The 22,803-nt window shown below is 35.2% G+C and overlaps 1 long non-coding RNA gene across 1 annotated transcript; it reads right to left on the bottom strand.

Annotated features, from left to right (window-relative positions):
* Positions 1 to 578: 578 nt before the first annotated feature.
* Positions 579 to 2,797, bottom strand: LOC141390844 (uncharacterized). Its single transcript, XR_012409497.1, has 4 exons — positions 2,317 to 2,797; positions 1,950 to 2,094; positions 1,804 to 1,882; positions 579 to 1,735 (listed from the first exon to the last, which is right to left on the bottom strand). It is a non-coding gene; the product is annotated as an uncharacterized lncRNA (long non-coding RNA).
* Between the last annotated feature and the right edge of the window lie 20,006 nt (positions 2,798 to 22,803).

Below are 22,803 nucleotides of genomic sequence, written 5' to 3' on the forward strand. Positions count from 1 at the left end.
ACGGATATAGTTTGAATCCTGAAATTTGGAAGTAAGATTACTACTAAAGTGAAGGATTGAGGTAGTTTTGGAAAATCTTTCTTATGGGTACGAAGAGTTCGACTTGATACTAAGTTTGGTACAATTTGGAATTGGACGAACGGATACAGCTGGAATCTTGAGATTTGGAATTACTGTAATTATTATGGAATTTACTGTAATTATTTTGTATTAATGTCCGTGTATGGCTGAGATATGTCGTCGAAATACGTACCATAAGTTGTTACGTGCGCTTACGGGGCTTATCATTCGGGACACCGGCTAGTCAGGTCGCCTCTCTTGGGTGTGGTCCCAACCCTATTTGTCCCCACTCCTGGCACGCAACAGTAAATACAAAGGAATTTCTCAAACAAACATATATTAACATATTACAAAAACGCATCAACGCCCATACAAACCACATCCTGCTGGCCAATATCCTGCCCTCCCAACCATGGTCACTTATTCCTTTCCTTCACCCCAGTGACCCCACACGCCGCCACATCACAACACTTACCTCGTCATATATGTCTTCCTGTTAATTACTTAACACATTGTCATTTTTCTTATCAGACTATACATTAAGTCATATTTATTTAATAAAAAGTCCTAATACTAACAAAAATTTCAATACTATTACTAACTCTTAATTTCTCAATTTTTTCTAGGATGTTTACAGTAATCAATAAAATAAACGGTATTAAAAATTATAAATCAAATTATTGAGAGTCTTAATTTTCATTTTCTCCTGGTTAGGAAATTTAAAATTGTAACGGCTTATTGCCAAATTTTGTTTTAAAGTATTAGAACGATAGGTCTTTAGACCAAAAAAAATTATGCCTAAAGGGCTTTCTTTTTTTATGTCATGCAATTGAACAAACAAAACGAACTCAACATTCACAAAGGAATATAATAACCCCAAAACGGGTAATCAACAATAACTCTATATCCCAAATTTATCGCACCCCAACCTAATGTTCTTAACAAAAGAGCTCTTTTCTTAATCATAGACAGGGGGAGGGAATAAACTGATCACTTTTAAAAACTTAACTTTGAGAATGCTGAAAATTACAAAAATAAGTACATAAATATATCAACAAAAACTAAATAAATAAATAAAGATAACTTAAAATCTAAATGAATAAATATGTCAATAAAAAGGTTATTAAAAAAATATGAATCTGATAAAAATTTAGTGCCATGCAACAAAATCATAAATATATATCATGTTCAAAGGATTTCCAGTAAAAAGTTCAAGTAGGTTCAGTTTGAAGTTTGTTAATACATTTTTTTGGATCAAATCCAAACCGCTAGGGCAATAAATGCACATTACAGTCCTCTTTTGGGCCCTTTGGTTCTCGTATGGGCATAATACGCAGCTTGGACTGACTCGAAAATATGTCAGTTATTATATCTTTTTGTTAAAATCCAAGCCACTGTGATTATAACAAAACAGGCGAATTCAGTTCGGTTGGGTATGTGTGTCAGACTAACACAAATTAAACTGGTGCTGAACCTGGGATGGCGAGTGTTACACTGTTGGTGGTGTCCAACAGATGGCAGTGAGACACATTTATCTATTATCTTTGGAAAATATAGCTTTCCTACCTTGAGATGATCGGGGTTGTGTCTAGCATAAATAGTGTAGCTAGAATCCAACAGGTATCACTGTTTCACTTTTTTGGTCGATACGCCAGTGCACCCAGATTCGACTTGCCTATCCACGAAGGATAAATAATTAATTTTCTTTGAATATTAGGATATTTTCATCATTTAACTATTTACCTTTTGGCCTTCCGTCGACTTATTTAATTTTTGGAATGCTATACGGGTAATATCTGACTTAATTTCTCCCACTCGTCACCTATTTTTAGAAATAACTTTTATAAAATCACTTATCTCACACGATTTACACGGTTTAAATAGATTACCTCTAATGTCAAATCTCAATATTTGCACTTTTCGGATTTAAATATTTAAACTTTGAAAGTTTTTAACCTTTTTCTCACAATTAACTTCCATTTATTATGACACTACAGGTTTAGTTCAGCACCAGTTAACAAACTAACCTGTTCTCTTAACATTTACTCTCTTTTATAACTTTGGTGTAACTGTCCACTGGTAGACATCTTGATAGAGTAACTAATTCTGTCCTTTATTTTTTTATATAGTAATTGTCCCTTTCTTAAACTATTTTTTTGCAATTAATTGCACTCAAAGATATTAAGAGACCCATTTTTCTCACGGTGTTATTTAAGAGAATTGGTACTGCCCATTGTCGGTATTGCCGTACCCTACATTATCTAAACTTGGCAGCACCTATTCGTTTGTCATTAGTCCCATGGTCCAAAGTGAATGCAATTATTTGAACTCTCATCATCAGCTGACATTTTATTGACAAAGACAGACGGCGTGTGGTTTGTATCGTTCCTGAATTTTACTTTTACAATTTTCTAATCTATTTTTTTCTTTTCTTTTCAGGATTTTCTCGTGTGATGATCTGCACGAGCCCACCCAAACTCTCGGTGGATCAGTATATGTTTCCTTGGAAGAATATGCCAGTCCACCGGTAGAGGAAGGAACTTTTGCATTCTCATCACAAGAGGAAATGTTTGCAATGACCTGGCTTAGCATACCCAGCCATTGCAAACAACAGATCAACAGTTTTGGGCACAAGAAACAAATATAAATTTTCGCCTCCCCACCAATGAGGCTTGAATAAAAAAATAATCGCCGGCCCCAAATACTTGTGGTCCACAACAACATACGCCACCAATCTATATTTGTGGCCCACAACAATAAATGTTTGTGGCCCCTCAGCAATTTTGCCACCCACAACAACAATTCGCCACAATCACCTGGAACATGGCTAACTACACCCCGCATACGTGTAGTTACCCATAGAGAGTGCTCCAGTGATAAAATGTAGTTCCCTTAATGCTCCACCAGCCATAACCATTGTGAGCTATAAATTTTGAATGTGGATTTGAGACCCCCACGGCCAAAAAGGTCTCTCCCTAAGGTACCCCCACGTCAAATTTTATTTTTGAGTCCATGGGCGATCTTAGGTTTGTTGGGGGCCTCGCAACAAAACTCCAGCACTGCCAAAGTATGCCGGAAGTGATGGTGTGCGACGGGCCTAGTTGTTGAATTAGATGGGAACCCAACGTGGGGAACTCCCACACCCTGAGACAAGCCGGGCATATGACTTTAGGGAAGTATAATGAATATTTCCTATTATATGTTCATTTACTTGGTGTTATCATTTTCCTTGTAGGGGGGCCGCCTTATTTGTGTTCCGAATATTGGATTTTTTTGGAATCGCTATATATATGGATTGGCGTAAGTGTCAATGAATGTATACTGTATATACTAATACTAATTATACATGGGGTATGATTGGTGTAGGGTAAAATTTTCGATTCTGAATAATTAAAGCAAGGAGTATAATTGGGAAAGGGTATAGTTGAGCTAGGTGTATAATTCAAGTAGGAGTATAATTAAAATGCAGGTGTATAATTAAGGCAGATGTATAAATGCATGTATAATCGGGACAAACACGGACAGAAATTTGCAGGTACTTGGTTATCACAGATATTAAAAATATATTGCACTGTAAACTTAACCTAGATACTATTAGGACAAAAAAACAAACATGTATGCTTAATCCTATTTGTATCACAGATCGGTTTACATTGCACTTATACTTTGATATCTTTAACGTGATATATCCCAATGGGGTTACCTTGTAAATTTTCAAGTTCATACATATTGTCCCCAACGGGCCTCAGTATGCGACATTTTAGAAATTTTTTACAGAATTTCGCATTTATATTCTTAGAGAATTCTGATTGGACTACATTCCTGCGGCGAATTGTTGTTGTGGGTGGCAAAATTGCTGAGGGGCCACAAACATTTATTGTTGTGGGCCACAAATATAGATTGGTGGCGTATGTTGTTGTGGACCACAAGTATTTGGGGCCGGCGATTATTTTTTTATTCAAGCCTCATTGGTGGGGAGGCGAAAATTTATATTTGTTTCTTGTGCCCAAAACTGTTGATCTGTTGTTTGCAATGGCTGGGTATGCTAAGCCAGGTCATTGCAAACATTTCCTCTTGTGATGAGAATGCAAAAGTTCCTTCCTCTACCGGTGGACTGGCATATTCTTCCAAGGAAACATATACTGATCCACCGAGAGTTTGGGTGGGCTCGTGCAGATCATCACACGAGAAAATCCTGAAAAGAAAAGAAAAAAATAGATTAGAAAATTGTAAAAGTAAAATTCAGGAACGATACAAACCACACGCCGTCTGTCTTTGTCAATAAAATGTCAGCTGATGATGAGAGTTCAAATAATTGCATTCACTTTGGACCATGGGACTAATGACAAACGAATAGGTGCTGCCAAGTTTAGATAATGTAGGGTACGGCAATACCGACAATGGGCAGTACCAATTCTCTTAAATAACACCGTGAGAAAAATGGGTCTCTTAATATCTTTGAGTGCAATTAATTGCAAAAAAAATAGTTTAAGAAAGGGACAATTACTATATAAAAAAATAAAGAAGGACAGAATTAGTTACTCTATCAAGATGTCTACCAGTGGACAGTTACACCAAAGTTATAAAAGAGAGTAAATGTTAAGAGAACAGGTTAGTTTGTTAACTGGTGCTGAACTAAACCTGTAGTGTCATAATAAATGGAAGTTAATTGTGAGAAAAAGGTTAAAAACTTTCAAAGTTTAAATATTTAAATCCGAAAAGTGCAAATATTGAGATTTGACATTAGAGGTAATCTATTTAAACCGTGTAAATCGTGTGAGATAAGTGATTTTATAAAAGTTATTTCTAAAAATAGGTGACGAGTGGGAGAAATTAAGTCAGATATTACCGGTATAGCATTCCAAAAATTAAATAAGTCGACGGAAGGCCAAAAGGTAAATAGTTAAATGATGAAAATATCCTAATATTCAAAGAAAATTAATTATTTATCCTTCGTGGATAGGCAAGTCGAATCTGGGTGCACTGGCGTATCGACCAAAAAAGTGAAACAGTGATACCTGTTGGATTCTAGCTACACTATTTATGCTAGACACAACCCCGATCATCTCAAGGTAGGAAAGCTATATTTTCCAAAGATAATAGATAAATGTGTCTCACTGCCATCTGTTGGACACCACCAACAGTGTAACACTCGCCATCCCAGGTTCAGCACCAGTTTAATTTGTGTTAGTCTGACACACATACCCAACCGAACTGAATTCGCCTGTTTTGTTATAATCACAGTGGCTTGGATTTTAACAAAAAGATATAATAACTGACATATTTTCGAGTCAGTCCAAGCTGCGTATTATGCCCATACGAGAACCAAAGGGCCCAAAAGAGGACTGTAATGTGCATTTATTGCCCTAGCGGTTTGGATTTGATCCAAAAAAAATGTATTAACAAACTTCAAACTGAACCTACTTGAACTTTTTACTGGAAATCCTTTGAACATGATATATATTTATGATTTTGTTGCATGGCACTAAATTTTTATCAGATTCATATTTTTTTAATAACCTTTTTATTGACATATTTATTCATTTAGATTTTAAGTTATCTTTATTTATTTATTTAGTTTTTGTTGATATATTTATGTACTTATTTTTGTAATTTTCAGCATTCTCAAAGTTAAGTTTTTAAAAGTGATCAGTTTATTCCCTCCCCCTGTCTATGATTAAGAAAAGAGCTCTTTTGTTAAGAACATTAGGTTGGGGTGCGATAAATTTGGGATATAGAGTTATTGTTGATTACCCGTTTTGGGGTTATTATATTCCTTTGTGAATGTTGAGTTCGTTTTGTTTGTTCAATTGCATGACATAAAAAAAGAAAGCCCTTTAGGCATAATTTTTTTTGGTCTAAAGACCTATCGTTCTAATACTTTAAAACAAAATTTGGCAATAAGCCGTTACAATTTTAAATTTCCTAAGCAGGAGAAAATGAAAATTAAGACTCTCAATAATTTGATTTATAATTTTTAATACCATTTATTTTATTGATTACTGTAAACATCCTAGAAAAAATTGAGAAATTAAGAGTTAGTAATAGTATTGAAATTTTTGTTAGTATTAGGATTTTTTATTAAATAAATATGACTTAATGTATAGTCTGATAAGAAAAATGACAATGTGTTAAGTAATTAACAGGAGGACATATATGACGAGGTAAGTGTTGTGATGTGGCGGCGTGTGGGGTCACTGGGGTGAAGGAAAGGAATAAGTGACCATGGTTGGGAGGGCAGGATATTGGCCAGCAGGATGTGGTTTGTATGGGCGATGATGCGTTTTTGTAATATGTTAATATATGTTTGTTTGAGAAATTCCTTTGTATTTACTGTTGCGTGCCAGGAGTGGGGACAAATAGGGTTGGGACCACACCCAAGAGAGGCGACCTGACTAGCCGGTGTCCCGAATGATAAGCCCCGTAAGCGCACGTAACAAAGTATACGAAAATTACTTAATGGTACTCAATTTGTTTTTGGGTGTAGGGACAGTGCTGGAATTTTTATTTTTTGGAGTTAGGGTGTGTATTGGTGTGCAACGTTGATCTCGCTGTTAATGTGTAAGGGTGAGATACGGCTGATCTTTTTTAAAAACGAACTTAAGGGGTACGTACAGTACTAAGATAAAAATAAATATTGATTAAAATTGGTATTAGTGCGACCAAATTTTCAGTGTTTGTCATTTCCATATTATATATTGTTTATTTGTTTTTTTTATATCCTTTCCGCATACGAAGTAGCGGGCATTTATCTATATTATATATTTGAGCTTGGTGATAAGTGCTGACTGACTCATCATCAACGCCCAGCCAAAACGGCTAAAGCTATAAACATGAAATTTTACCAGTAGGTCACTGTTGGTGCAAATGTGCGAGATAAGGCCGGGTTTTAGAAAATTCGTCATGGAACCACAAAAAATATCAACAACAAAAATCCTTATATTTTGCTATTATATACCGTAAAATATTATATACCGTAAATTATCACAAATAATTTCAAATTTTGTAGTTTACTTCTAGGCGCAGGTTTTATCTTATCATTTTATCGTAAACCACTAAATTATAAAACCACATTAGAAGTTTTTCTTCCGTTTCAACAGATGTCGCAATTGTATAGTATTAACGTAATATAAGCAGTATAAAAACCAACCAATCCAGATTTACGTGTCGGGAGTAATTTTGTTTTCACTTAATAGATGTCGCAAAACAGATTTTCTTTTTTAAACAAAAAAATTATTACCAGCGAATTTGGAAAATTGTGATTTTTAATTTAAGATTAAAACAAAATTTAGTTCAATAATGTTAAGTTTTTTACTGTTTAAAATATCATTAAGCAATAAAATCAGAAATCGGCCAGAAATAACAACAGCAAAAACTGTATGTACTTGATTTCTTGGCCTTGGTCTAAATGTTTGCAATCAGTTAAAGTGCAATAAAATTGTGAATACTCCCATGATTTGTTTGCAATTAGCAATTTTTATGGCGTTCTTGGTATATAGAAATGTAGAGTCTATAACTTTTCGTCACTAAATTATTTAGAAAATCAATAATAGACCACAAACCAGAATCAAACCTTTGATTTGTAATTGAAAAGGATTTTGGAATATGTGCGTTACGTGAAAAAGTCAGAAAAGCATTATCGCGAAGGGATAGGAAAAACCACTGCTCTCCCCGTAAAATATAGGGAAACGAATTTTCTACAGAGAAGACTTCAAGCCCTTTAAAGTACTTTGATGACGTTATATTTTCTAATGAGATGAACATTATGTTGTATTATTACGAGGGGACACCAAAAGTATGGCGCAACCATCTTACAACCCTGGAAAATAAAAATTTAATACATACTGAAAACTTCGGAGAACTATAAGTTATGGTACTGGCATAGACAAACGAATTGTATAGACAAAAGATTACTCATGCTGTGTGCTGTCAACAGACTCAAACCAAAATATTGAATATTTTTCTAAGGAGATTTTTGAGAAAAATTGCAAGATTTTCTTTTACATTTTTATCCGAGGATGTAGATTCCGTCAAAAAGTAACTTTATAGAATTGTGTTTATTGTAGTTTTAATTGAGTTGTTCTGTCAACAAACTCGATGTTACGAACATTGTTTAGAGCATTCCTTTGTCTATATGTACATTTAATTTGTCTATGGCAAAGGGTTGTATATGAAGCATTGGCATTAGGTAAAATAAGTTTTCTAAGGTTAATTTGAAGATCTTCTACAACTTATTTAACGACAACGTCAAAATTGTGGTTTTTGGAACCTGAAAATCAAAAAAGTATATACAAATAAAATCTACCAAGACAAGACATTCTAGACGTAAATCATATTTACAAAAACTTTATGGATTCATCTGAGGAAAAATGCTGGAAAAAGACCCTCCACTAATATGCGAAACTTAATAAAGATCAATGGGAAAAATACCAATAAAATATGACATTTCGAAATGTATTTTTGTGTAAAGTACCCTTACCTATGCATATAACTTACATTTAAAATTAGTGTTCAGTGAAAACCAAATTTGTGTTTTGAATGATGGTTAATGAATGACTATAATATATTTGATTTCTAAGACGATCCGAAATCAAATTCGTTCGAATTACTACCAAACGCCTTTCGGTGTAGAAAATGGTTGTTAGACTGAAAACAAACAAAAAAAACAACAAAATAACTTCATATATAAACAAAACGTAACTCAGGTAGCAGTTTGAACACATTTGTATTCGTATCGTCTTAACGAAACTGTTCATAATACTCTTAACATGGGGATTTTCCGCTAACGAAGTAGCGGGCATATGCTAGTAAACCATAAAAATGTTAAGGGTGGTTATTTTATATCTGACGATGAGGATGAATATACTCCGAACGATTTAAACGTAAGACGAAAACAGTTACGACAAGAATCAAAAACATTTTTTCCATGACTGATACTCAGTTGCTGTTCTGAAATCCATTCTGTGAGGGGTATTTTGTGTGACTAGTGTGCAGGGATCCTGGTTCACTTGGACCTGTTGCTCATTTCCATGAGTGATACCTATGCTTACAGGGTTTTTGTGCGGGATCCTGATTCACTACGACCTGCGGCTCTTTTGCATGAGACTTGCTTACGCTTTGGGGAGTAACTGTGCAGGGATCGTGGTTTCTATCTTCATGGATTATACATGCTTCAAACAGTTCTTCCTCAGTGGTTGTTTCTCGAAGCGTTGAAGGCTACTGGATTCCAATTGACTGATGTCCGCGTTTACAATTGTATCCAATTGTAACAAGCTTAATGCTGCTTCTTCCGTGTCTGTTAGTATGTACTGTGTTTGCGTAGCAATATGGAAAGAAAATTAGAGAAAAATAAAACACGATGTGAAAGTATTTTTTCTAATCGCAGTGGACTGTATTTTTATTGATTTAACGTTCGTGGAACGGTATTACCTTTGTACAAAGGGTTTGACGAGTAGGACGTGATCCTATCGTTGGTGTTAGTTTTAGTAGCTCTAGCGTAGATACAGACAGGGGCTATATAGAAACGTCACTCATTAGAATGTCATTACCTTTCATTTTATGTACGAAGTACATAGTCGTATTTTAAGGTAGTAGACAGACTCCAATGAGGAGAAAAAGCATCCTTGAAACAAATTTAAAATTAAAATGGGTTTAATAAAACCTCATAGCAAATTGTTCATTCCGCCGGCCTTGCAATATCCAGCTATGTTGCAAAATTGAATGTTAGTTATTTAAGTACTTTACATTCGTGTGCCCGTGGGGCACGATCGTGCAATGCCTCGTGGAGACCTTGATCATCATGTAAAGATTGTAAAAGGTGATTGAAGACCACCTTTTACAGATATACGTGGCGAGACCACAAGTTTCTCCTGGAGGAACTCCGAGGAGTCGCCGAGGGCGAAATTGGTTAGTATAATTTTTTTTTTCCGAAGGAGGGCCGCATCGTCTGCCATGTTTGCCGTAGGCTTCATTGGTTGGCGGCTTTGCAGTCAGCTTGTTGTTCCTTGTCGTGCATGGGGACGTCATCCTCACACCATCGTCGCAACCATCATTCGAAATTTTCCAAGTCATAAGAAAAATGGAGAGGAAGCGAGAATTAAACAAAGAACAAACTTTTAGGTCAGAAGGACCTCTTAACCGTTGGTCGTTTTACATATATATAGCCCGATGCTTCGCGGCTCTAACACGGTCATCAAAGCTATATTTTTTCAATAACACGAAAAAGTAGTGAGGTCGCGTAGACGCCTCGAAACATGGTCTATTATTAATTAACTCCGTGGGAGTGGGAATATGGATGATTGAGTGCCGTCGGGATTAAATTTCGTTTTCAGTATCAGTATTGATACCCTCTTTCGAACATAGATAAATATTTTTGCCCCGGAGGAGCTTGAATGAAATATCCAGTGACGGAATATTTTAGGACTTTTTATTAATCAAAATTTCAATCAAATGCCTAATGAACATTTTGGGATGTGCCCATTAAAACCAATAAGATAGACGGCCGTAGGGCCAAAGTTTAAGTAGATGGTCGTAGAACCAATACTTGCGTAGCAAGTGGTGGAGAAGTGTAGGCGATGTAATCTCTGTTTTCCGTGGGAAAACTAACCTAGCATGGCTTACTAACCCGTCAACACATACACCACCGAAGGTTAAGTGCATGACTGTCAATAGCGTCCGTATGGATAAATTGGAGCCCAAAGACTCAATGTCCCCAGTCTTCTATCCTAACTATTTCAAGGAGAATCCCTAAATAGAAGGCCCAGTATGGGTGGATGGCATTGGACCTGTAAGGATCCAGCCGAAGACTGTACTTTGCGCTATCGACGAACCTAATATCTTAGTATGAGAGCCCTGTGCCAGAATCTTCGGATAAAGATCTGCACCAAGAAGAAGGTCAACAGAATGGGAAGAGAATGGATCGGGGTCCGCCAAACGTAGATTTGGCAATTGTGGTAGAGTGTCAGTTGGGATGGAACAGGAGGGCAGATTATCTGCAATGGTCGGGACGACAAGAGCAGTTGTGTCCATTGAATGCGTAGCGTCCAAAGGAGACACAATGTGAATGGAACATTCTTTGTCAGAAATGACAGAAACTGACCTACTCACACCCAAAATTGAGGCTCTAACTGCATTTGTGGCAATACCTATTCTACTCTGCATATTTTTAGAAATGAAAGATGATTCAGAAGCAGGATCAATTAAAGCTCTGGCTGGATACGTAGTACCTTGGTGCACAATATGGACCATAGCCGTGCCTAACAATACTTTCCTATTCTGAGTGGTATGGAATACCTGTCTCGTAGTAGACCCAGATGAAAGAACTGTAGAGGTAGAAGGGGAACATACTGCAACTAAACTCCTGGAAACAGGTGACGTCGGAGACGTGTGAAGTGTTGAGACCTCCCTATGTAACAGGGTGTGATGCCTTTTGTAGCATATAGCACAATTATGTACACTATTACAGTGTGAAGCCTTGTGTCCGTGAGACAAACAGTTAAGACAACAGTAATGTTTCTTAACTGCACTTATCCTTTCAGGAACTGAAAATCTAAGGAATTTTTGACAAACCCTAAGATGATGTCTTTGTCGTGAACAAAGAGCACATGATTTAGGCGAGGGTGCGCGAGAATACCGTGAAGAACGAGGTGTGCTTTGTGGCGTGGCCACAGATGTTTTAATGCTTCCACCATTCGTGGAATGGGAAAGTCTTTTATTGTGATTTAGAGGTTCGACGTAGTCTATGCCCCTAATATCACGTAAGCAGGTCAGAGTTTGGATTCTTTCCGTGAGAAATTGATCCAAATCTGCCCACGAGGACAATGCAGACTTGTTTTTAATGCATTGTTCCCATAGCACAACGCAGTGTTTAGGTAATCTCTGAAGACAAAGGAAAACTAGAATTGGATCCCAGTCTTCTGTCGGCACGTCATAATTAGACATGGACGAAATACACCCGTTTATGCCTCTTTGCAAAGTCTTCAACCCTAAACTAGTTTCCTCTTCTAAAACTGGTAGGTCAAAGAGGCGTTTTAGTTGGTGGTTCACCAAAATACGTGGATTGTCGTAAGTTTGTTGCAAAGCATTCCACGCCAGACTAAAATTTGTGTGGGTAAGCGAAAACTTAGCCACTATTTCATGGGCATCACCACTGGTCTTTTTCTTTAAATGACATAAGCGTTCTATATCACTTATGCCGCTGTTGTTTATATAGAGGGCAGAAAATAAATCCCTGAACGTAGGCCAGGAGAGAAAATCGCCATTAAACACTTCAATGTCACAGGGAGGTAAATTAAGTCTGTGACCAGCATTAACATCTCCACAGGATGTGAAGGATGTGTTATTTGAAGGTGTCAATCGATGTGAAACATCGGAAATGGTCGTTGTATCTTCAGAACGTGGTACTGTAGGTTTATCTATATGAGATTTTGGAGAAGTGAAAGTAGGTGACTGAGACGAGGTCCGGAGTACACCTAACTTTCTATTAATGGACGATAAAACATTCATAAAACACTTGTATGCGACATCGAATTTGATGTCGGCAGCTACAAGGTTGTCCTTATTGGAATTTTTATCTTCATATAGATAATTGAGGCATATATCAGATTGTAGTTTATTTTTTTCCCATAATGATCTCGCCTCAGTTCCTAGCAATTCTAAGATATAAACATCGAGCTCATCGTCCCGTTGGGAACATAAGTATGCATCAAAATTGACTAAAGCATCAGCAGCTCTGTTGAATAAATCTAAAGGAGTGAGGGGCATTTTGAATAAAATTCAGGATTAAAGTCAAAAACAAAGACAATTTGTGACACGAAATGTCGTATTGAGAAATTAAATGTAGTCGAAGACTAAATAAATTTCCTAAATAATGCACGTAGTTGTACAAATTCAACAAAATTGCACAAAAATTATTTTATTACTTTGGAAATGACACGTGATGTCAAAAATTGTATGCGAAAATCCAATAAAGGTAAATTTTCACTAAAGTATTAGAAAAAATAATTTTAAAACACGTGATGCTTCAAAATAAAATTATTTTATTGGTAAAATACACTGAGTTTATTAATAGTCGTAGACTATTTCAATAATGTATCGTGGATACGGCAATATATTTGAGGTTTAACGTGATTAAACCACAAAAAATTCTTTAAATTTTAAGAAAAATGTAAAACTAAATCCAATTTTCTCTCAGTGTATTCCAAATTTTGCAAAATATTTAGAGTGTATCGTATAATACACGTAAACTATGGCAACGTATCGAAGATAGCACTTGCCGAAAACAAATTTCCAAAAATATTAAAAAAAATTAAAATTCGCAAAACCACTTCACTAATACCGACGGTAGGGGGGCACGGTGTCAAAAACACGAATAAAATTTATTTTTAGTTAATATCCGAAGGATTCAACTCAAAAAATAAGAGAAAACTGCACTAAAATATCTTTACGAAAATAATTTTAATTTTTAGTACACGGGAATACCCCTAATACAATCGATCGTAGTGTAAATGGTATATAAGTGCCAAATCTGCCACCCGTATTAATTAAAGGTGGAAACAATCAGCAGTAATGACAAGTGAATGACATTTATTCTTTTATATTAGAATTGTTATTGTTGTGATGATTTTTGTGTTTTTGGCGAACACGAAGAAGAGAATAAAAGGAAAACACCACAATAACAATATGTATTTGTATTAAATATAAAAGAAATGTGCGAAAACACCAATAAATGTGGAAATTAATAAACATAAAAAAATCACTGTGATTGTTGTTGGTATTATGTGAGAAAATAGTGGGCGATTTGACACTTAGTTTTGTTGGTATTTTTAAATGAATTTTACCGACGGCAATATCGTAGGTGGCGGACGGACATTAAATATTTATTGTAAAACGACAAACGGTTTTGTTTTTTACTTTTAATTATGCACAACACTTGTAAATTTTGGTATGTCACTTTTTCACGTAATGAAATGTGTACATACCTTTGTTGTGATGGTAAAAATCGCAATTTATTGGAAAATAAATTGATGTGGTTGATCGTAGATCCTTTGTTGTTGTTGCTGCGACGTAGTCGTTGCTTTTTGTTGGTTTTTGGGTTTTCCTTGTAAAGGCAAAGAGACCGATCGTAAAATCCGGCTCGATTGGACCAATGTTTGCGTAGCAATATGGAAAGAAAATTAGAGAAAAATAAAACACGATGTGAAAGTATTTTTTCTAATCGCAGTGGACTGTATTTTTATTGATTTAACGTTCGTGGAACGGTATTACCTTTGTACAAAGGGTTTGACGAGTAGGACGTGATCCTATCGTTGGTGTTAGTTTTAGTAGCTCTAGCGTAGATACTGAAAGGCGGGCTATATAGAAACGTCACTCATTAGAATGTCATTACCTTTCATTTTATGTACGAAGTACATAGTCGTATTTTAAGGTAGTAGACAGACTCCAATGAGGAGAAAAAGCATCCTTGAAACAAATTTAAAAATTAAAATGGGTTTAATAAAACCTCATAGCAAATTGTTCATACTGCTTGAAGGATCCTCCACCTGTAGCACGACATTCCGCCTTATTCAGCCCTATTCTGAACGCATGGGAGTTGGGAATTTTTTCCCATTCCCACATTTTCGTATTCTGAATAAAATTTTGTGGGAGTTTTTTTCCCATTTCCCATCTCCCCTCATTCTGAATGAAGTTCGAATTGGGAATTTGTTCCCATGGGAAAAAAGTATACATTCTCTATCTTGAATTATGGGAGAATTTTGTGTCTTTTTGTGGGAAAAATCTCCCCAGCAAACAGTGTGGGAGTTTGAAAAAAAATTTAAGAAGTTTCATATTTTTATGTAATTTCATATTTTAAGACATCTACACGACAAAATTATTGCAAATATTTATAATAGCCATGTGTTTGCTTAATAAAAGCATACAAAATGTACTGTAAAATATGTCATTAGACGACTTCGGATTTTGCATATTCTTATATGATACAAAAACCTGCAAGAATCTAACATGTTTTACACCGATAAAAAATTTTCCTTTATGTTATCGAACAAAACAAAAAAGTAGCAAACATTAGTAGATTTTTGCAGTTCTGGAACAGACCATATGTATTGAAATACGAGAAAAAGAGTCATGGTTGATTCTATTAACGCAGCACAGCAAGTAAAAACAAATCAATTTCAGAATTTTTGGCAATAATTATTAAAATATATTGGAAAATAACCATAATATATACAATCTTTACAACTTTCATTCATTTTCGTAAAATAACCTTCGGGTTTTTTAAATCAGACGACTAACGTTCTATTGAAAACGTGTTAGTCTCCTCAACGACACGACAACGATCACACAAACGTACATACATATATGCTAAATTATTGCAATACTATTCCATTTTCCGAAATGCCTTGAATAGGATCGTTATTTTTGAACGTAGAAGATTGAAATTTTGCAAGGGCATGTGTTTTAGTTTTAGATTCAATCCTTTATGTTATCGAACAAAACAAAAAAGTAGCAAACATTAGTAGATTTTTGCAGTTCTGGAACAGACCATATGTATTGAAATACGAGAAAAAGAGTCATGGTTGATTCTATTAACGCAGCACAGCAAGTAAAAACAAATCAATTTCAGAATTTTTGGCAATAATTATTAAAATATATTGGAAAATAACCATAATATATACAATCTTTACAACTTTCATTCATTTTCGTAAAATAACCTTCGGGTTTTTTAAATCAGACGACTAACGTTCTATTGAAAACGTGTTAGTCTCCTCAACGACACGACAACGATCACACAAACGTACATACATATATGCTAAATTATTGCAATACTATTCCATTTTCCGAAATGCCTTGAATAGGATCGTTATTTTTGAACGTAGAAGATTGAAATTTTGCAAGGGCATGTGTTTTACTTTTAGATTCAATCAAAAACGTATTTTATTTATTTATTTATTTTTTTTTTTTGAGATACGTCTTCTAAAATATTTAATAATCGATAAAAATATCCGAATTTATCTTTTTGAATTTTTTTAAAAATATGCAAAATACGAGAACTAGCGATCATTAGGAATAAGTAAAACTAGAGATATACGCGTCAAACCCCTAACTAAAATTATTCCGAATCAACATACAATTTTTAAATTCGTTGCAAACTTAAAAAGCTCCTATTAATTTATACACAAAACTTATGTTTACCTACTAATTAAAAAAATGCTTACACCAATTCGCAAATTCTGAAGAAAATGTGCTTATTAGAACAACACCACACATCGTTGACTCCATTCACTTAAAAAATCCATAAATCAATGCACGGTTGTTGAATTAAGTGAGTTGTGCTTTGCTAATCTAATTCAAAAACCGCGAATGCAATGCAAATAGGCATTTTGTATTACAAAACATAATTACAGCCCCCAAAAGTATGCTATAATAATTTGGTGTAACTGATTTCGAATTTCGAAATTTCAGCTCCCATCGTTTGCTGTTCCCACGTCGTTAAGAATATGGAAAACATGGGAATGGGAAATTTCGTTCCCATGGGAATGTTCAGAATAGGGCTGATTGTGAACTAACTTCTTCCTTAACTTGAATTTGTAGTCAGCCCAGACTTTCATCCAACCCTCACCTGTTCGTACTGGCGGTCCTAAAATGTTGAGTTTCGTACTAATTTTATTCCACTCTTCTTTCACGCTAATGTTTTTTATTCCATTGCTGTAACCTCTGGCCAAATTTGGATTGTTCTGCAAAATCTGGACCATTGTGTCAAACTGCTTTTTTGTGGTGACTTTTGTTCTAAAACATGTGCAATATTATAAAATTTATACGAATATATAATCTTTTTGTTATATAGACACATACCTTTTGTTTAAATCCATTTTATTTGTTCGTTTTTATTAACGTTTTAAGAAATTTGTCTGTTGTCGTCAACAAAATCTCTAACGACTAATTTCACAGAGTTTCTCGTAATAAAACGCCTCTCGTGGTAGCAAAATTGTAAAAGAATGGCATACAGAGTTGTAATATCTCGTATACGACATACATAATACCAATTAGTCGTTGCGAAAATGTCGTGTACGACATACATAATACCAATTAGACGTTACGACACGTCAATTTGCAATTTTGGATACGACTACGCCAACCGTAATAAGGCTGAATGATTATTGTTTAGAGCCCTGTTCCGAATATTCCCAGGGAGTTTTCCCATTACCAAGGTCGCCATAATCTCAATGAAGCAGTGGCAAAACTGAGAACGAATTTTAAAATAAATATACCAAAAATATTTCGTGTTGTGTTGTCTCACTTTTTTTTTTTTTTGTACTTCTATAAAGTCGTCAAGTATGTTGGTGGTAGAACACTTTCGTGGTCATTCACCAGGGCATGATGGACTTGAGTACTCTTTTATTTCTTTTTATGTTATGTTTACAAGGTATGTACATATGTATTAGTGTGCTTATAGCTATAGGAACATTATATCAAAACAAAGGTGATAGAAAAAGGAAGGCAATAGGATAATGAGATCGTGATATTATTCAATTATGAAAATAATAATTTGTAATTGATTAATTAATTGTATTTAAAAATTTCGTTAATAATTATAACTCAATTTTGCATTCAAATATGAAATTGAGAAGCTCATCGATATGTTGTTGGTTCCTGCACATCAGGACTTCAGGTAAGCTGTTGTATACGTTGAAAAGGGCAAAACGATTTCTATTTTCCTCGAATTTCTTGCAGTGAAAGATAATATGTTTTTCATCTTCAATCTCATTGCAGATCTCACACAGATTTGTGTCTGCTATGCCGATTCTGTGGAAATATTTTTTTGTGTATGTATGCCCAGTGAGCAGTCTGTTAATAATTTTTATATTTTCAGGTTTCATATTGGACTTCTTGAACCAAGGTTGATTTGATGGAACTGGGAAAAATTGAAAGAAGTATGCCCCTTTTGACTGAGAGGCTTGCCTGTAGTAATCGACGAACTCGTTCCATAAGCAGGATTCGATTTGTTTGGATGCATCTGTGACAGAAAGGCAGTGATTTATTGGCGCTCCAAAGTTGGCAGCGTGTTTAGCAAAATAATCGGCTGTTTCGTTGATCGAAAATGCCAACATGTGAAGGTGTCCAGATTACGGAGAGTTGAAGAATTTCTGAGTTGGCTAATTTATGTAAAATGTTGTGAACAGTGATATTATGTGATGTGTTGTTTTGAAGCAGGAGGCATGCATTTTTGCTGTCTGTAAATAAAGCTGCTGAGCTGACACCGTCTTCAATCATTAGATCAATGGCCTTTTCAATGGCATGTAGTTCACCACTAAGGGAGGAAAGCTTTGTGTCAATTTTAAAGACGAAGTTTTTGTTTTGAGGAAATGTTGCATACAGCACAACCAGTGCTATTGCCAATTACTGAAGCATCCGTAGCCCAAATAGATACACCTTGCGACATAAAACCATTTATGAGCTTGCAGTAGTGTGCTTTTATGTATTCCGTTGAAGTCTCGGTTTTTGTAGTATTAAAGACATCCAGGAGAAAGACCAACTTCTTGGACACAGTATTGTTAACACCGATTTTGAGATTATCGAATATGTTGCGAAATTTTGAATATACAAGTCCAATGCTAGTTTTTGTAGAGACGTTTGTAGTGAAGAATGTGTATAATGAGGAATTGAAAATTTTTAATCTTATTAGTTCTTTGGCAGCCAAGTATTGTGCTCTTAAGTCTGTGGGTAGAATGCCAGCTAGAGCACATACCACATGATTTGGCGTAGAAGGAACAAGGCCCATATTTCTTCTTAGGATCTGGTTTTGGAAGCTTGTTATTTTTTTATTTATGTAAGTTGGCCTGTGTGCCATCGATGATATTGCATATTCTGTTTTTGAAAAGACAAGCGATTTTGACAAATTTATTGCTTTTGCAGGATGAACTCCACATTTGGGTCCAGTGACCAATTTGAGAGCATTGACAGTGTTCTTGCAGGACAGCATTACTTCCTCATAGTGTTCTTTGAGTGAGAGGCTGTTTTTGATGTTCCTTCCAAGAAATTTGATGGACGTAACGACGTTTACAGGAATTCCATTAATAAGAATATGGGGCGTTTTTCGACCTCCCTTTGCCACGTACATGACCGAAGTTTTTTCTACATTTACCTCAAGGTTCAATTTTTTGAATAATGCAACCATTTTGTTGGTTTTTACTTGCATAATATAATTGGCTTCATCGAAATCTGAACTCGATACAAGTATAATAAAGTCATCCGCATATTGAAAGACTTGTGTTTTTTCATTTGCAACACCGTGTAATCCTAATGTGTATAAATTGAAAAGCGTCGGGCTTAAACAACTGCCTTGTGGTATACCGTTGTAAATATCCATAGAACTATTTCCCATAAATAGAGTTCTTTTGCAGAGAAAATTGCTGATCCATACTTGTATTTGAAGTGGGATATTTAATTCATGTAGGATGGTCAGAAGACAGTTTATATCAACACATTCATATGCTTTTGATACGTCCATTGAAAGTACAAGAACTTTTTCATTATTTTCCTTAGAAGAGTTTATGGTGTGAAGTATATCATTTATGCAGGTTGATGTTGAAACATGTTTGCGATATGCGTATGATCTTGGTGGTAGAATATTGTTTTCTTCTAGGAAGCTATTCAGTCTTTGTTTGACCATGAGGTTTAAAATCTTTGCAAGCACAGATATTAAGGCAATTGGTCGGAAATTGGTGCAAATATCTAAATTTTTTCCTTTTTTGGTATAGGAATTATTTTAATTTTTCTCCACTCTTCAAAGTAATCACAATTTCTCCATAGCGTATTGTACGATGACAGTAGGTTTTGTTTACCTTCATGGGACAGATTGTTAATCATCTCATATGTGATTCCATCCACACCAGCTGCGGAAGGTTTTTTCTTTTGTTCTAGGACATTGTTCAGATCTTGCATGGAGAAGTCGAGAGATTGATGATTAAATGGCAATGGATAAATTGTTTGACTGTTGTTAGGAACTTGTTCACACAGATGACGCAGGAAAATTTCATTATTGTCTCCATTCCATTTTGAACCTGCTTGCGGTTCAAAAACAGATTTACAGCTATTTACATAGCGAAAAAGCGCTTTGGAGTTGGGAATTTGGCTTAATTCGGAAAGTTTTTTACGTTTTGCTCGATTCTTTGCGCATTTTACAGCTTTTTTAAACTTATCCGTTGCTTCAATTGCATTTAAAGCATTTTCTGTGCATTTATATTTATCAAATTTCTTTTCCGCTGCATCTTTAATTCGTAACAGCCTGTTGAGATCTTCATTCCACCACGAATTTAGTTTGGTGTCAGGTCCAATTGCAAAAGTTGAGTTTTTAATTGAACGATTTAGTTTTAATTGAATGTCATTCATATTTGCTTCAACTTTAAGATTAGAAATGTTTTTGAGAAGATGTCTTTTTGCCAAGAAGTATTGCTGTTTTGGTGTACAGTTATCAACGTTTATAAGAATCGGTCGGTGATGACTTCCTCCTATACTTATGTTTTTGACGCTCCATGAAAAAGGTGAGAAAATATTTGTGAAAGTAAGATCTAAAACAGAACCAAAGGAATTATCAAATAAATTCTTTTTGAAAGTTGCAGAGCCATCATTCATGCATCGAAAGACAGAGCTGTCCATCAGTGTTTGTACAGTGGACCCTCGGACAGTGTCAAATAAGTCGCCGTACGCTTTACTTCTTGCGTTAAAATCACCGCCAATTATGACATTGGGTTTTTCATTAATAAAGTTTATGAGTTTTGATAGTTCAGTTTTTAAGACATTGGATTTTACCGAATGTGGAAAGTACACAGAGACAATCGTTAGATTTTTAGACAAATTTGTGGTTTCACAAATTAAAATGTCCAAGATCGTGTTAAAAGCAATTTTTTTCATTTTAATGTTTTTCTTATGTAATATGGCAACACCGCCATAATTGTCGCTTCTCTTTTTGCAGAATAAATTGTAGTTTTTCACGTAGGAAAAGGATGCATTCTCATCGACGTTGAAAATTTCGCTGAGAATGCATATATCAACAGCAAACTTATTTAAGTAGATATCTAGATAGTTTTTGTTTTTATTCAAGCTTTGTATGTTATGTTGGAGAATTATCATGATTAGTTATATTTGAGGTTGTAAGAGTTTCTTGTAAAGGTGCCATTAAGGCGTTTGAAAAATTTTTTAAGACTTGTAGACCTTCAGTGCATTTTGCGTTTGTTAGAACAATTGCTAATTGTTTCGTAAAATTCGAAAAAATTTTTTCATACTCAGATACTTTCGAGAAGTTCGGAAATTCGAATGATGGTTTGGATGGTAGAGACATTTCTGGTTCTGCTGTGATCAGTGTTCTTTTAGGAACGTTAGCTGTAACTTTGTTGTATTTTATTTTAGTTTGTCTGCGGTTGAATTCTTCGTTGAAAGTAGTAACTGGAGGTTTGCTTTTCCTTGAAGGTAAGGGAAATTGGTTTTCATATTGCGGCTCATCTAAAACTTCATAGTAATTGGAGGACATTTTTTGAAGACATTCCTTTCTGGACAGATTTAAAATAGCCATTGACTCTTGAACGTTTTTTTCGATAACATATTTGTTGCATTTTTTGAAATCCATGGCATTGTGATCTTCCATATTGCATAGTATGCATCTAGGTAGACGACAGTAGGGATTGCATTTGGTTGTGGAAAGGCATGTGTTACATTTCGTATTGGTACAGTTATTCGGACATTCAATCTTTTCACCGCAAAGGAGACATCTTTTAGCTGATCTGCATCTAACTGCAATATGTCCAATGCGACCGCAGTTTTTGCAAAGACGGACAGGTGGTAAGTATAATTCGGTCTCAATCCAGCAACTAAACATTTTGACTTCTTTTACAATGCCATCCGCCACAATACCTACTTTTACGGTTTGTGAGGGAACATATTGGCCTTCTTCGTTCTTGTATTTGAAACGGTAAACCGACACCGCTTTGAAATCATTGTCACTACTATTGATTTCGTCAAAAATCATTTTACCTGTAAACTCAACTGGTACAGATTTGATGACGTAGAATTTTTGCACAAATCTGTCAGGTATAAAAGCATTAAACCCTATTCTTTTGACATTGGGGTCTAGTACAAAATTATTAGCCTCGTTATAATCGTTGAAGTGTAGGCGGAAAGTTTTATACGCTATATTTTTAGATACAAAATGCGTTTTTATGTTTGCTGAAGCTATTTTGGCATATAAATGCAGTTCAGAGTTCTTTCTCCTAGGACAAATGGGCTCATCCGAAGTAAGAAGTACATAATAGGGACCTGGATGTGATTCGCTATAAAGAACTATTTTGTTTTCGTTTTCATTGAAGCTGTAAATGTCCGTTTTGTTTGTTGTATTGGACGGATTGGTTGAAATGGGGTTATTGGATTGTGTTGCTTCTGGAGCTGATGACGGTTGCTGTTTTGCTGTTGGTGGTGCTGAGAGTTGCGGAATGTCTATTATTGATAGTGGTTGGTTAGATTCATTTAGGTTCTGATTGGAACCATATAATGACCTTTGATATGAAGATGGTGTCGACCTTGAAGTTGTCGCTGAGGCAGGATCTGACTGTGGATATGTTGGAGTAAAAGCCTTGTGTTGAGTTGCAAATGAAACAGGTTGCGAAGGTACTGTAGCAAAGAATTGTGGAGATTTATTATTATTAATGGGCGCGCCGTAATTAAATTTGAAGGATTTTTTATCACTGGATAATC

The sequence above is a fragment of the Musca autumnalis genome, unplaced genomic scaffold (genome assembly GCF_047663935.1).
Source record: "Musca autumnalis isolate F117 unplaced genomic scaffold, ASM4766393v1 scaffold_1, whole genome shotgun sequence".
NCBI lineage: Eukaryota > Metazoa > Arthropoda > Insecta > Diptera > Muscidae > Musca > Musca autumnalis.